Source organism: Dipodomys spectabilis, unplaced genomic scaffold (assembly GCF_019054845.1).
Source record: "Dipodomys spectabilis isolate Male_0828 unplaced genomic scaffold, ASM1905484v1 ptg000155l, whole genome shotgun sequence".
Classification (NCBI taxonomy): domain Eukaryota; kingdom Metazoa; phylum Chordata; class Mammalia; order Rodentia; family Heteromyidae; genus Dipodomys; species Dipodomys spectabilis.
This window is the reverse complement of record NW_024870832.1, coordinates 1,921,992-1,935,128: the sequence shown is the minus strand read 5'-3', so window position 1 is coordinate 1,935,128 and position 13,137 is coordinate 1,921,992.

Sequence of the window (13,137 nt, the reverse complement as noted above, 5' to 3'; positions counted from 1 at the left end):
GTTTTAGAGTTCCAGGGAACAGTCCTAAGCCAGAGAATCACACCAAGTGTGCCATCACAGGACAGAGAGTTGGGCCAGAGAGGGAAAATCCAGGCAAGGAGACAGATCTGATCTCTTGCCAGACAGATCTGCTGCTGTGGCGGTAGTGGCAGCGGCGGCAGTCATATCGCCATACCTGAAACACAGAGAGTGCGGGACTAAAGAGCCAGACGTGGCGGGCGGGCGGATTCTACTCAACACCAGCAACAACTGACAAGGAGCAGATATCTTCATCCTGCACTTCGCAGACAAGAAACGACCGAGGAACCAAGACTTGGCGTGAATAGAAAGCTGATATCCTCACTCCTCAGGGAGCAGAGGAGGGAAGGTCACCCCTTTCCCCCCAGTACTGGAGAACTCCATCTTGGATACCGACAAAGCTCGGCGGAGCTGCTAGCTCCAACTCAGGCCTTGGAATAATAAGAGTCATTTAGCAGGTCATAAGAAATTAATGGGGTGACCTGCCATACTTAGCTCCATCCAGAGAAAAATCACCCAGTTCGGGCGCCAGCCCTAGGAGTGGCTTTCTTCACTGGCTAATCAGAGCCAGAGGCTATCCCTCCCTTTAGCAGTCTTGACATCAGTAAACAGAAACCCTGAGAGTGGCTCCAGGCTGGGCTCTGTGAGTTCCTCACAAACTAGGCTCCGGGAAAAGCTACTGTTTGCTGAAAGGCCTCAACTCAACCCAGAATCAACCCTCATCACAGCATCTCCAAACTTGAGGAAAAAGCCATCTCCCTCTTTTGTGATACTCAAAGCAGAACCCCCTCCCATTGAACTAACTTGGGAGGAGAATCGCAAAATCTGGGTAAAGCAGAGCATTTTTCTGCCTATCCAAACAAACTGACTTAAGATACCAACCGAGCCACAGGACCACAAGTAGAGCAGAGATTCCACCAGAGTCTTATTACAGACACAAGGGAGATACAGGATTTTTCCCAACCCTCCCAAAAAAATCAAAGAATTTTTTTTCTTCTTCTTCTTCTTTTTTTAAATACCTTTTACAAAAATTTTTTTTCCTTTCTAAAACTTTTTTAATTTTTAATTTTTACCTTTTTTGAAAAAAAAATGTTTTCTAGTAACTTTTTTTCTCCTTATAATCTTCATTTTAGGGATACATGCATGTGTGCGTTTTTCTTTCTTTAAAAATTTATTTTAATTTGATTTAATTTTATTTTATTTGTGAACATAATACAGAGGGCTTAAAATTACATGGGCAGAATAATGCATACATTTCTTACCAAGCATTGCAGCCTCCTCCTTTTTTTACCCTTCAACTCCCTTCCCAGCCTTCCCCCCACCCAATCCTTCCTACTCCCACCGACATTGTAAAGCTCATTTTTGACATGACAATTTGTACTTCTCATTGTTGCAACAAGTCCACCTGAATCCTTAAACGACTTGTTTTTCCCCATCTCCTCCACAAGTTATAATGACATCAAATATATTGAAAGCGGGGGTTATACTGTGGTGGAGGGACATACAAAGCAACAAAGAAATAATCTTATAAATGCGTTAGAAACACATGGATGAAAGAAAAAAAACATTAAAATACCTATCTAAGGGCTCATTTTCCTAACATCACATTATCTGACTTTTTCCGTTTGGCTCATACATATACTAGATATTGCAAATAAGGGAAACCATGGGACCTGTGTTTCTTTGTACCTGGCTTACTTCACTTAATATAATTTTTTCCAAGATTTTCCATTTCCTAACAAATGGGGCAATGTCAATCTTTCTGATGGAGGCATAGAAATTCATTGTGTATATATACCACATTTTCTTGATCCATTCATCTACTGAGAGGCATATGGGTTGATTCCATATCTTAGCTATGGTAAATAATGCTGCAATAAACATAGTTGTGCTGGTAGCTTTAGTGTGGTCTTGTTTGTAAACATTTGGGTAAATGCCCAAAAGTGGGATTGCTGGGTCATAGGGGAGTTCTATGTGAAGTCTTTTGAGGAACCTCCATACTGCTTTCCAAAGTGGTTAAACAAGTTTACATTCCCACCAACAATGAAGTAATTCCCTTCTGTCCACATCCACTCCAGCATCTGTTGTTGTTAGAGTTCTTGATTTTTGCCATTCTAACATGTGTGAGGTGGTATCTCAATGTTGCTTTGATTTGCATTTCTTTTATGGCTAGGGATGTTGAGCATTTCTTCATGTGTGTATTGGCCATCCTTCTTTCTTCTTCAGAGAAGTTTCTCTTTAAGTCTTTAGCCCACTTATTTATTGGGCAGTTGTTTCTTTGAGGATTAGTTGTTGGGGGATTTAATTTTTTGAGTTCCAAATATATTTTAGATATGAGACCCTTGTCCGTTGTGTGGCTAGTAAAGGTCTTCTCCCAATCTGTGGGCTTTCTATTGATCTTGCTAGCTATGTCCTTTGCCATGCAGAAGTTCTGCAACTTTATGCAATCCTATTTATCCAAACTTTCTTTGATTTGTTGTGTTTCCGGGTCTCTATTCAGAAAATTTCGGCCTGAGCCAAGGAGACCCAGGGTTTGTCCTATTCCATCCTGTAATGTTTTCAGAGTGTCTGCTTTGACTTCGAGGTCTTTGATCCATTTGGAGTTAATTCTGGTGCAGGGTGATATATAAGGATCTAGGTTTAGTTTTCTACATGTAGTTAACCAATTTTGCCTGCACCATTTACTGAAGAGGCTGTCTTTCTTCCATTCTATTGTTTTAGCTCCCTTATCGAAGATTAGATGGCTATAGGTCTGTCGGTTGATTTTTGGGTTTTCAATTCTATTCCATTGGTCCTGAGGTCTGTTCTTATACCAATACCAATTTGTTTTGATTACTATGGCTTTATAGTAGAGTTTCAAATTTGGTATTGATATTCCTCCAGCAGTGTTCTTTCCGTTGAGGAGCGGTTTTGCTATTGGGGGTCTTCTGTTGTTCCATATGAATTTTTGGATTGCCTCTTCTATTTCCATGAAGAATGAGTTTGGAATTTTGATAGGTATTGCATTGAATTTGTAGATAGCCTTGGGAAGTATTGCCATTTTCACGATGTTAATCTTTCCAATCCAGGAGCATGGGAGCTTTTCCCATTTTTTAAGTTCTCTGTTGATTTCCTTTTTCAAGATTTTAAAGTTTTCATCATAGAGGTCCTTCACTTCTTTGGTTAAGTTAATTCCTAGGTATTTTATTTTTTGTGGGGCTATTACAAATGGAGTTGCTTTCCTAATTTCATCCCCACTTTTATCATTGTTGGCATACAGAAAAGCCATTGATTTTTGGGGTTAATTTTATAACCTGCTACTTTGCAATAGTTTTGAATATGCTTGAGTAATTTGGGAGGGGAATCTATGGGATTCTTTAAATACAAGATCATGTCGTCTGCAAAGAGGGAGAGTTTTATTTCTTCTTTCCCTATTTGGATCCCCTTTATGTCTGCATCTTGTCTTATTGCTGTAGCTAGGCATTCTAATACTAGATTGAAGAGAAGTGGAGAGAGTGGACATCCTTGTCTTGTTCCTGAGTTAAGAGGAAATGGCTTTAGTTTTTCACCATTAAGTATAATGCTGGCTGTAGATTTGTCATATACAGCCTATATTGTATTGACGAATGGTCCATGGATTCCTAATTTTTCCCAAACTTTCATCATGAAGGGGTGTTGGATCTTGTCGAATGCTTTTTCTGCATCTATTGAGATAACCATGTGGTTCTTATTCTTGCTGCTCTTGATGTGATCAATAATATTAATTGATTTGCGTATATTGAACCAGCTTTGCATCCCTGAAATGATTCCTGTTTGATCGTGGTGTATGATTATTTGGATGAATTTTTGAAGTCGATTGGCCAGAATTTTGTTGAAAGTTTTACATCAACGTTCATCAAAGAAATGGGTCTATAGTTCTCTTTCTTTGATGAGTCCCTGCCTGGTTTTGGGATGAGGGTTATGATGGCTTCATAGAATGTGTTCGGTAGTGAACTTTCTCTTTCAATTTCATTGAAGAGTTGGAGGAGTATTGGGGTGAGCTCTGCTTTGAAGGCCTTGTAAAATTCCGCTGTAAAACCACCTGGTCCTGGACTTTTCTTAGCTGGGAGGTCTCCTATTCCTGTTTCTATTTCAATGTTTGATATGGGAATGTTAAGATGGTTTAAGTCATGTTGGTTTAGTTTTGGCATGTCAATAGTTGCTAGGAAAAGGTCCATTTCTGTCAAGTTCTCAAACCTATTGGCATAAAGTTTTGAGAAGTATTCCCTTATAAATGTTCTGAATCTTGGTTGTTTCCATGGTGATGTTTCCATTTTCATCTCTGAGTTTATTAATTTGGGTGTGTTCTCTTCTTTTTCTGATAAGATTTGCTAAGGGCCTGTCAATTTTGTTAATTTTTTCGAAGAACCAACTCTTTGTTTTGTTGATTCTTTCTATAGTTTTTTTGGATTCTAATTCATTTAATTCTATTTAATTTTAATTATGCCTTTCCGTCTACTGGCTTGGGGTTTATCTTGCTGCACGTTTTCAAGGAGGTTTAGATGTGTCATTAAATTGTTAGTTTCAGATCTCTCCAATTTGTTGATGTAGGGGCTCAGAGCTATAAACTTGCCTCTGCGTACTGCCTTTGCTTTGTCCCAGAGGAGCTGGTAACCTGTGTGTTCATTTTTTTGAATAGCATGAACATTTGAATTTCCTTTCTAATCTCTTCCATGACCCACTCATGATTCAGCAGTGTGTTGTTCAGCCTCCATGTGATACTGGACTTTCTTTGGTGGCTTTTGGTGTTGAGTTCTAATTTTATTCCCTTGTGGTCAGAGAGAATGCAAGGTATAACTTCAATGTTTCTGAATTTAGACAAGTTTGCTTTGTGGCCTAAAATGTGGTCTTTTTTAGAAAAAGTTCCATGTGCTGCTGAGAAAAACGTGTATGCTGATGCTGCTGGGTGAAATGTTTGGTAGATATCTGTTTAGTCTAGTTGATCTATGCAGCTGTTTAGATCTTCTTTCTTTCTGTTGAGTTTTTGCCGAGTTGATCTATCTAGTGGGGTGAATTGTGTGTTACAATCCTCAACAATTAATGTCTTTGGATATATACGGGATTTGAGGGAAAGTAGTTTTTCTTTGATAAATTTGGGTGCTACATTGTTTGGCAAATTGATATTTAGAATTGTGATATGCTCCTGAAGGAGAAATCCCTTAATTAGTATGTAGCGAACTTCATTATCTCTTCTCACGAATATTATTTTGAAATTTATTTTATCTGATATTAGGATTGCAACTCCCTCCTGTTTATGAGGGCCGTTTGCTTGGTAGATTATGTTCCAGCCTTTAACATTGAAAATGTGTTTGTTTTTACGGGCAAGATGTGACTCCTGCAGGCAGCAGATAGAAGGGTCTTGTTTTTTAATCCAACTAGACAGTCTATGTCGCTTAATTGGAGAGTTCAGTCCGTTAACGTTAAGAGAAAGGACTGAGAGATATTTGGGAGTTCCTGCCATGTTATCCACCTTCTTGGGGGCTGCGAAAACTGGGTTCTTCCTATGGTTCTTGGCTTCTCAGTTTGGGTGGAGTTTCTTGGCCCTTATTGCGGTCTTGTTGGTTTTCTATGTGTAGGACATCTTTAAGAATCATTTGTAGGGCTGGTTTGGTGGAGATGTATTGTTTCAATTTTTCTTTGCTATGGAAGGTTGTTATTTGACCTTCAGTTATGAAGGAGAGTTTAGCTGGGTACAGTATTCTTGGTTGATAGTTGTTTGTTTTGAGGGTATGGCATACATCATTCCAGGCTCTTCTTGCTTTGATTGTCTCTGCTGAGAAATCTGAGGTGATTCTAATTGGTTTCCCTTTATAGGTGATTAATCTTTTCTCCCTGACAGCTTTAAGGATCTTTTCCTTGTTCTGAGTTGATCCTGTGTGGATTATAATGTGACGGTAGGATGTCCTATTCTAGTCTGCTCTATTTGGGGTTCTAAAAGCTTCTTGTATATGAATGGGCCTATCTTTTTGCATGTTTGGGAAGTTCTCTGCTAGGATCCTGTTAAACAAATTTCCTAAACAATTAACTTCTGTTTCTAGGTGCTCCTCTACACCCATTATCCTTAGATTAGGCCTTCTGATGGTATCTTCCAAGTGTTGGATAGATCTATCATATTTCTTGGACTTGTCTTGGATGGTTGTATGTTTTTTCTCTATAATATCTAGGCTGTCTTCAATCCCTGAGATTCGATTTTCTGCATGGTCTAACCTGCTGTCAAGACTCTCTACTTTGTTTTTTTTTTTAAATTTTATTTTATTTTAATTGAGAACATACTGTACAGAGGAGTTACAATTATATGGGCAGGAAAATGCATACATTTCTTACCAAGCATTGCAGCCTCCTCCTTTGTTTACCCTTCGCCTTCCTTCCCAGCCTCCCCCCTCCCCCCCACCCAATCATACCCCCCCTCGCCCCCCCACCGACATTGTAAAGCTGGTTTTGGCATGACATTTTGTACTTCTCATTGTTGCAACAGGTCCACCTGAATCCTTAAACGACTTGTTTGTCCCCGTCTCCTCCACATGTTATACTGACATCAAATATAGTGAAAGCGGGTGTTACACTGTGGGGGAGGGACATACAAAGCAACAAAGAAATAATATTATAAATGCGTTAGAAACACATGCATGAAAGAAACAAAAACATTAAAATACATATTTGAGGGTTCGTTTTCCTAACTCTACTTTGTTTTTTTATCTCTTTTCCTTCTAATTGGTCAGCTTTGATGGCTTCAAATTCTTTCTTGAGGCTCTGTTTTAGGTCTTGTATGAATTTCTTTACTTCCTTAATTTTGTGTTCATTGTTTATTCTTAAATCACTTAGTTGATTGGTTATGGTTTCTTTGGACTCCCATTCCTTCTGTTGGGTTCCATTCAGCATTCCCTTTGTGGACTCCCTGACTTCCTTCAGCTCTTTGTTAATGGATTCCATTAATGCCTTTAGTGATCTTTGTGTATTCTCTTCCTGCTCTCTCAATTCCTGTATTACTCTTTTATTAGCTTCCTCCCGTTCGTGGGATTCCTGCAGTTCTCTTTGAGTGTTCTCAGCCTGCTCAAGCCATTCCTGCCTTTCTCTTTGAGTACTCTCAAGCTGCTCACGCAAATCCTGTATCATTTTTTGAGTAGCTTCCTCACGCTTATGATATTCCTGTATAACCTTTCGGATTGCCTCCTCTCTCTGCCTATCACACTCATATAGAGTCCTTTGTAAGTTTTCAAACTTTTCATTTATCACGTTTGCCAGCAGTGTTTGTAGAGCTATTTGGGAACTCTCCTCTGGATTATTCATTATCTGTTCTGTCCCCTGATTATCAAGATTGGGAATTGAGATACCCTGATTTGCCATTTTTCTTGTGTTTTTCCGGCTTACTCTGGCCCTTTGAGATGAAAATAGCACCAGTTTTGTGCTAGAACACTATCTTAACGCAACCATCAACCAAAGTGTGAATTTGTACAGTCAATAGTCTACAGATACAATCTAGTTCAACAGATACATCTATTCAACATCAAACAACCATATGTTAATGGGCTTCGAACCACAGAGAAGAATTTGGAAAATCAGAAATTATTAGGGTTAGGGAGATATGTGAGTAAAAAATAGGAATAGATTGGTGTGGGTAGGCACAGGGAGAGTTAACTATGTCTTAATATCAAAGCAGGAAATAGGTTAGGTAGGATGCAAGTAGAGAGAGAGAGAGAAAGAAGAAAGGTAAAGGGAAATGTAAAGAGACCAGAAAAAAATAGACAAGTAAAAATTAATGATATTATGGAGATCCAAAAACAATCTATTTAGAGAGGAACTTGAGTATATTGAGAGAAGGAGAGGGACATAGAGGAGATGTGAAAAACAAAAAAAATGCTTAAAATGTTATATAGGTATAAAGAAGTAGTACTGCTATTAAGGAATTTAAGTCTCAGAGATTTTGAATTGAGTAATAAATTTGTGGATTAAGTGTGTACACAATGGGGGATAGGGTCTACTAGTTAACTACGGGTTTGTCTGAGGATGTGCAGGACAAGAGTTAAGTCATATAAAGAAGAATAAAGGAGAGGAAAAGGTGAAAAGGATAAGAAAGGGAGAATAAAAAGATCAGAAGTTCAGTAGAGCTAAACAAAAAACAAAAAGATAATTAAAAAAGAAAAATAAGACAAAGAAGATAAGAAAAGAAAGAAAAACGCACATTCACGTATCCCTAAAATAAAGATTATAAGAGGAAAATAAAAGTTACTGGACAGCAATTTTTTTCAAAAAAGGCTAAAATTAATGATTAATAAAAGTTTTAGGAAAGAAAAAAAAATTTTTTTATATATAAGGTACCAAAAAAAAAAAGCTACTGTCTGTTGAAAGGCCTCAACTCTACCCAGAACCTAGCCTCATCACTGCATCCCCCTCTTTTGTGATTCTCAAAGCAGATCACCCTCCTATTAAACTTACCTAGGAGGGGGATCTCATAATCTTGGGTAAAGCAGAGCATTTTTCTGCCTGTTCGAACAAACTGACTTAAGAAACCAATCAAGCCACAGGTCCTCAAGCAGACCAGAGTCTCCAACAAGAGGCTGGTTACAGACACAAGGGAGATACAGGATTTTTCCCACCCCTCCCCAAAAAATCAAAGAACGTTTTTTTTTCTTGTTCTTCTAAAAAAATTTACTTTTTGTTTTTTGCTTAGCTAGACTGAACTTCTAATCTTTTTTTATTTTCTTCCTTATCTTTCTCACCTGTTCATCTCTTTTGTTCTTCTTTATGGGACTTAATAGTTGTTCTGCACATCCGCAGATAAACCCGCAGTTGACTATTAGACCCTATCCCTCATTGTGTACACACTTAATCCACAAATTTATTACTCAATTCAAAGTCTCTGAGACTTAAATTCCTTAATAGCAGTACTACCTCTTTATACCTATATAATATTTTAAGTATTTTTATTTTTAAATTTTTCACATCGCCTTTATATCCCTCCCCTTATTATTATATTCACGTTCTTCTCTGCATAGCTTGTTCTTGATAATGCACAATATTATTAAATTTTACTTTTCTATTTTTTCTGGTCTCTTTTCTTTTCCCTTTCTCTTTCCTCTTTTTTCTCTCTCTCTACTTTCACCCTATCCAACCTATTTCCTGCTTTGATATTAGGACTTAGTTAAGTTAACTCTCCCAGTGCCTTCCCACATTACTCTATTCCTATTTTTTACCCACATCTCTCCCTAACCCTAATAATTTACGGTTTTCCAAATTCTTCTTTGCGGTTCGTAGCCCATTAATATATAGTTGTTTGACGTTGAATAGATGTATCTATTGAACTAGATTGTATCTGCAGACAATTGACTGTGCAAATTCAGACTTTGTTTGATTCTTGCATTAAGATAGTGTTCTAGCAAAAAACTGGTGTTATTTTCATTCCAAATGGGCAGAGTAAGCCAGAAAAAAAAACAAGAAAAATGGCAAGTACAGGTATCTGAACTCCCACTCAGGATAATCAGGGGACAGAACAGATAATGAATAATCCAGAGGAGAGTTCTCAAAGAGCTCTACAAAAACTTCTGACAAACATGATAAATGAAAAGATTGAAAGCATACAAAGGACTCTTTATGAGCGTGATAGGGAGACAGAGGAGCCAAACCAAGGGTCAATGCAGGAAAAGATTGAAAACCTACAAAAGACTCTGTATGAGCGTGAAAGGGAGAGAGAGGAGGCAATCCAAAGGTTTATACAGGAATTTCATGAGCGTGAGGAAGTGCAAAAACTGATGTAGGGTTTGCCTGAGCAGCTTGAGAATACTCAAAGAGAAAAGCAGGAATGGCGTGAACAGGCTGAGAACACTCAATGAGAACTACAGGAATGGCACCAACTGGAGGAAGCTAAGCAAAGAGAAATACAGGAATGAAGAGAGCAGAATGAGAATACACAAAGATCACTAAAGGCAATCATGGGATCAACTAACAAAGAGCTGAAGGAAATCAGGGAGACCACAAAGGGAACGCTGAGTGGAACCCAACAGAAGGAATGAGAGTCCAAGAAACAATAACAAATCAACTAAGTGATTTGAGAATAAACACTGAACACCAAATTAAGGAAGTAAAGAAGTTCATACAAGATCTAAAACAAAGCTTCAACAAAGAATTTGAAGCCATCAAAGCTGAACAATTAGAAGGAAAAGAAATAAAAAACAAAGTAGAAAGTCTTGTCAGCAGGTTAGCACATGCAGAAGATCGAATCTCGGGACTGAAGACAGCCTAGATATTATGGAGAAAGAACATACAACCATCCAAGACGAGTCCAAGAAATATGATAGATTTATCCAACACTTGGAAGACACCATCAAAAGGCCTAATCTAAGGATAATGGGTGTAGAGGAGCACCTAGAAACAGAAGTTAATGGTCTAGGAAATTTGTTTAACAGGATCCTAGCAGAGAACTTCCCAAACATGGAAAAAGTTAGGCCTATTCATATACAAAAAGCTTTCAGTACTCCAAATAGATCAGATCAGAATAGGACATCCCAATGTCACATTATATTCCACACGGGATCAACTCAGACCAAGGAAAAGATCCTTAAAGCTGTCAAGGAGAAAACATTAATCACCTATAAAGGGAAACCAATTAGAATCACCTCAGATTTCTCAGCAGAGATAATCAAAGCAAGAAGAGCCTGGAATGCTGTATGCCAAGCCCTAAAAACAAACAACTATCAACGAAGAATACTATACCCAGCTAAACTCTCCTTCTTAACTGAAGGTCAAATAACAAGCTTCCATAGCAAAGAAAAATTGAAACAATACATCTCCACCAAACCAGCCCTACAAATGATTCTTAAAGATGTCCTACATATAGAAAACCAGCAAGACCACAGTAAAGGACAAGAAACTCCACCCAAACTGAGAAGCCAAGAACCATAGGAAGAACCCAGTTATCTATTGCTACCCCATAGAAGGTGGATAACATACTAGGAACTCCCAAATACCTCTCAGTTCTATCTCTTAATATTAACGGTCTGACTCTCCAATTAAGCGACATAGACTGTCTAGTTGGATTAAAAAACAAGATCCTACTATCTGCTGCCTTCAGGAGTGACATCTTGCCAGTAAAAACAAACACATTTTCAATGTTAAAGGCTGGAGGAAAATCTACCAAGCAAACGGTCCCAATAAACAGGTGGGAGTTGCAATCCTAATATCAGATAAAATAAACTTTAAATTAAAATTTGTGAGAAGAGATAAAGAAGGTCACTACATAATAATTAAGGGATCTCTCCTTCAGGAGTATATCACAATTCTAAATATCTATTCGCCAAACAATGGAGAAATCAAATTTATCCAAGAAATACTACTTTCCCTCAAATCCCACATAGATCCAAAGATATTAATTGTGGGGGATTTTAACACACCACTCTCCCCACTAGATAGATAAACTCGGCAAAAACTCACCAGAGAAACCGCAGATCTAAACAGTTGCATAGATCAACTAGATTTAACACTCATCTACCGAATATTTCTCCCAGCAGCATCAGAATACACGTTTTTCTCAGCAGCATATGGAACATTTTCTAAAATAGACCACATTTTAGGCCACAAAGCAAACTTGTCCAAATTAAGAAATATTGAAGTTATACCTTGCATTCTCTCTGACCACAAGGGAATAAAATTAGAACTCAACCCTAAAAGCCACCAAAGAAAGTCCGGTAACACATGGAGGCTGAACAGCACACTTCTGAATCACGAGTGGGTCATGGAAGACATTAAAAAGGAAATTCAAATGTTCATGCTATTCAACAAAAATGAGCACACAAATTACCAGCTCTTCTTGGACACAGCAAAGGCAGTACACAGAGGCAAGTTTATAGCTCTGAGCTCCTACATTAACAAATTGGAAAGATCAGAAACCAACAATTTAATGACACATCTAAACTTCCTTAAAAAAGAGCAGCAAGATGAACCCCAATCCAGTAGACAGAAAGGAATAATTAAAATTAAATCAGAATGAAATGAATTAGAATTGAAAAAGAAACTATAGAAAGAATCAGCAAAACAAAGAGTTGGTTCTTCGAAAAAATAAACAAAATTGACAGACCGTTAGCAAATCTTATCAGAAAAAGAAGAGAACACACCCAAATTAATAAACTCAGAGATGAGAATGGAAACATCACCACGGAAACAACCAAGATTCAGAACAATGTAAGGGAATACTTCTCAAAACTTTATGCTAATAAGTTTTAGAACTTGGCAGAAATGGACTTTTTCCTAGCAAATATTGACATGCCAAATGTAAACCAAGATGAGTTAAACCATCTTAACATGCCCATATCAAGCATTGAAATAGAAACAGCAATAAGAGACCTCCCATCCAATAAAAGTCCAGGACCAGATGGTTTTACAGTGGAATTCTACAAGGCCATCAAAGAAGAGCTCACACCAATACTCCTCCAAATCTTCAATGAAATAGAAAGAGAAAGTTCATTACCGAACACATTCTATGAAGCCATCAAAACCCTCATCCAAAAACCAGGCAGGGACTCATCAAAGAAAGAGAACTATAGACCCATTTCTTTGATGAAAATTGATGCAAAATTTCTCAACAAAATTCTGGCCAATCGACTTCAACAATTCAACCAAAAAATCATACACCACGATCAAACAGGATTCATTTCAGGGTTGCAAAGCTGGTTCAATATACGCAAATCAATTAATATTATTCATCACATCAACAGGAGCGAGGATAAGAACCACATGGTTATCTCAATAGATGCAGAAAAAGCATTCGACAAGATCCAACAACACTTTATGATGAAGATTTTGGAAAAATTAGGAATCCATGGAACATTCCTCAATACAATAAAGGCTGTATAGTACAAACCTACAGCCAGCATTATACTTAATGGTGAAAAAGTAAAGCCATTTCCACTTAACTCAAGAACAAGACAAAGATGCCCACTCTCTCCACTTCTCTTCAATTTAGTATTAGAGTGCCTAGATACAGCAATATGACAAGATGCAAATATAAAGGGGATCCAAATAGAGGAAGAAGAAATAAAACTCTCCCTTTTTACAGATGACATGATCTTGTATTTAAAGAATCCCATAGACTCCACTCCCAAATTACTCAAG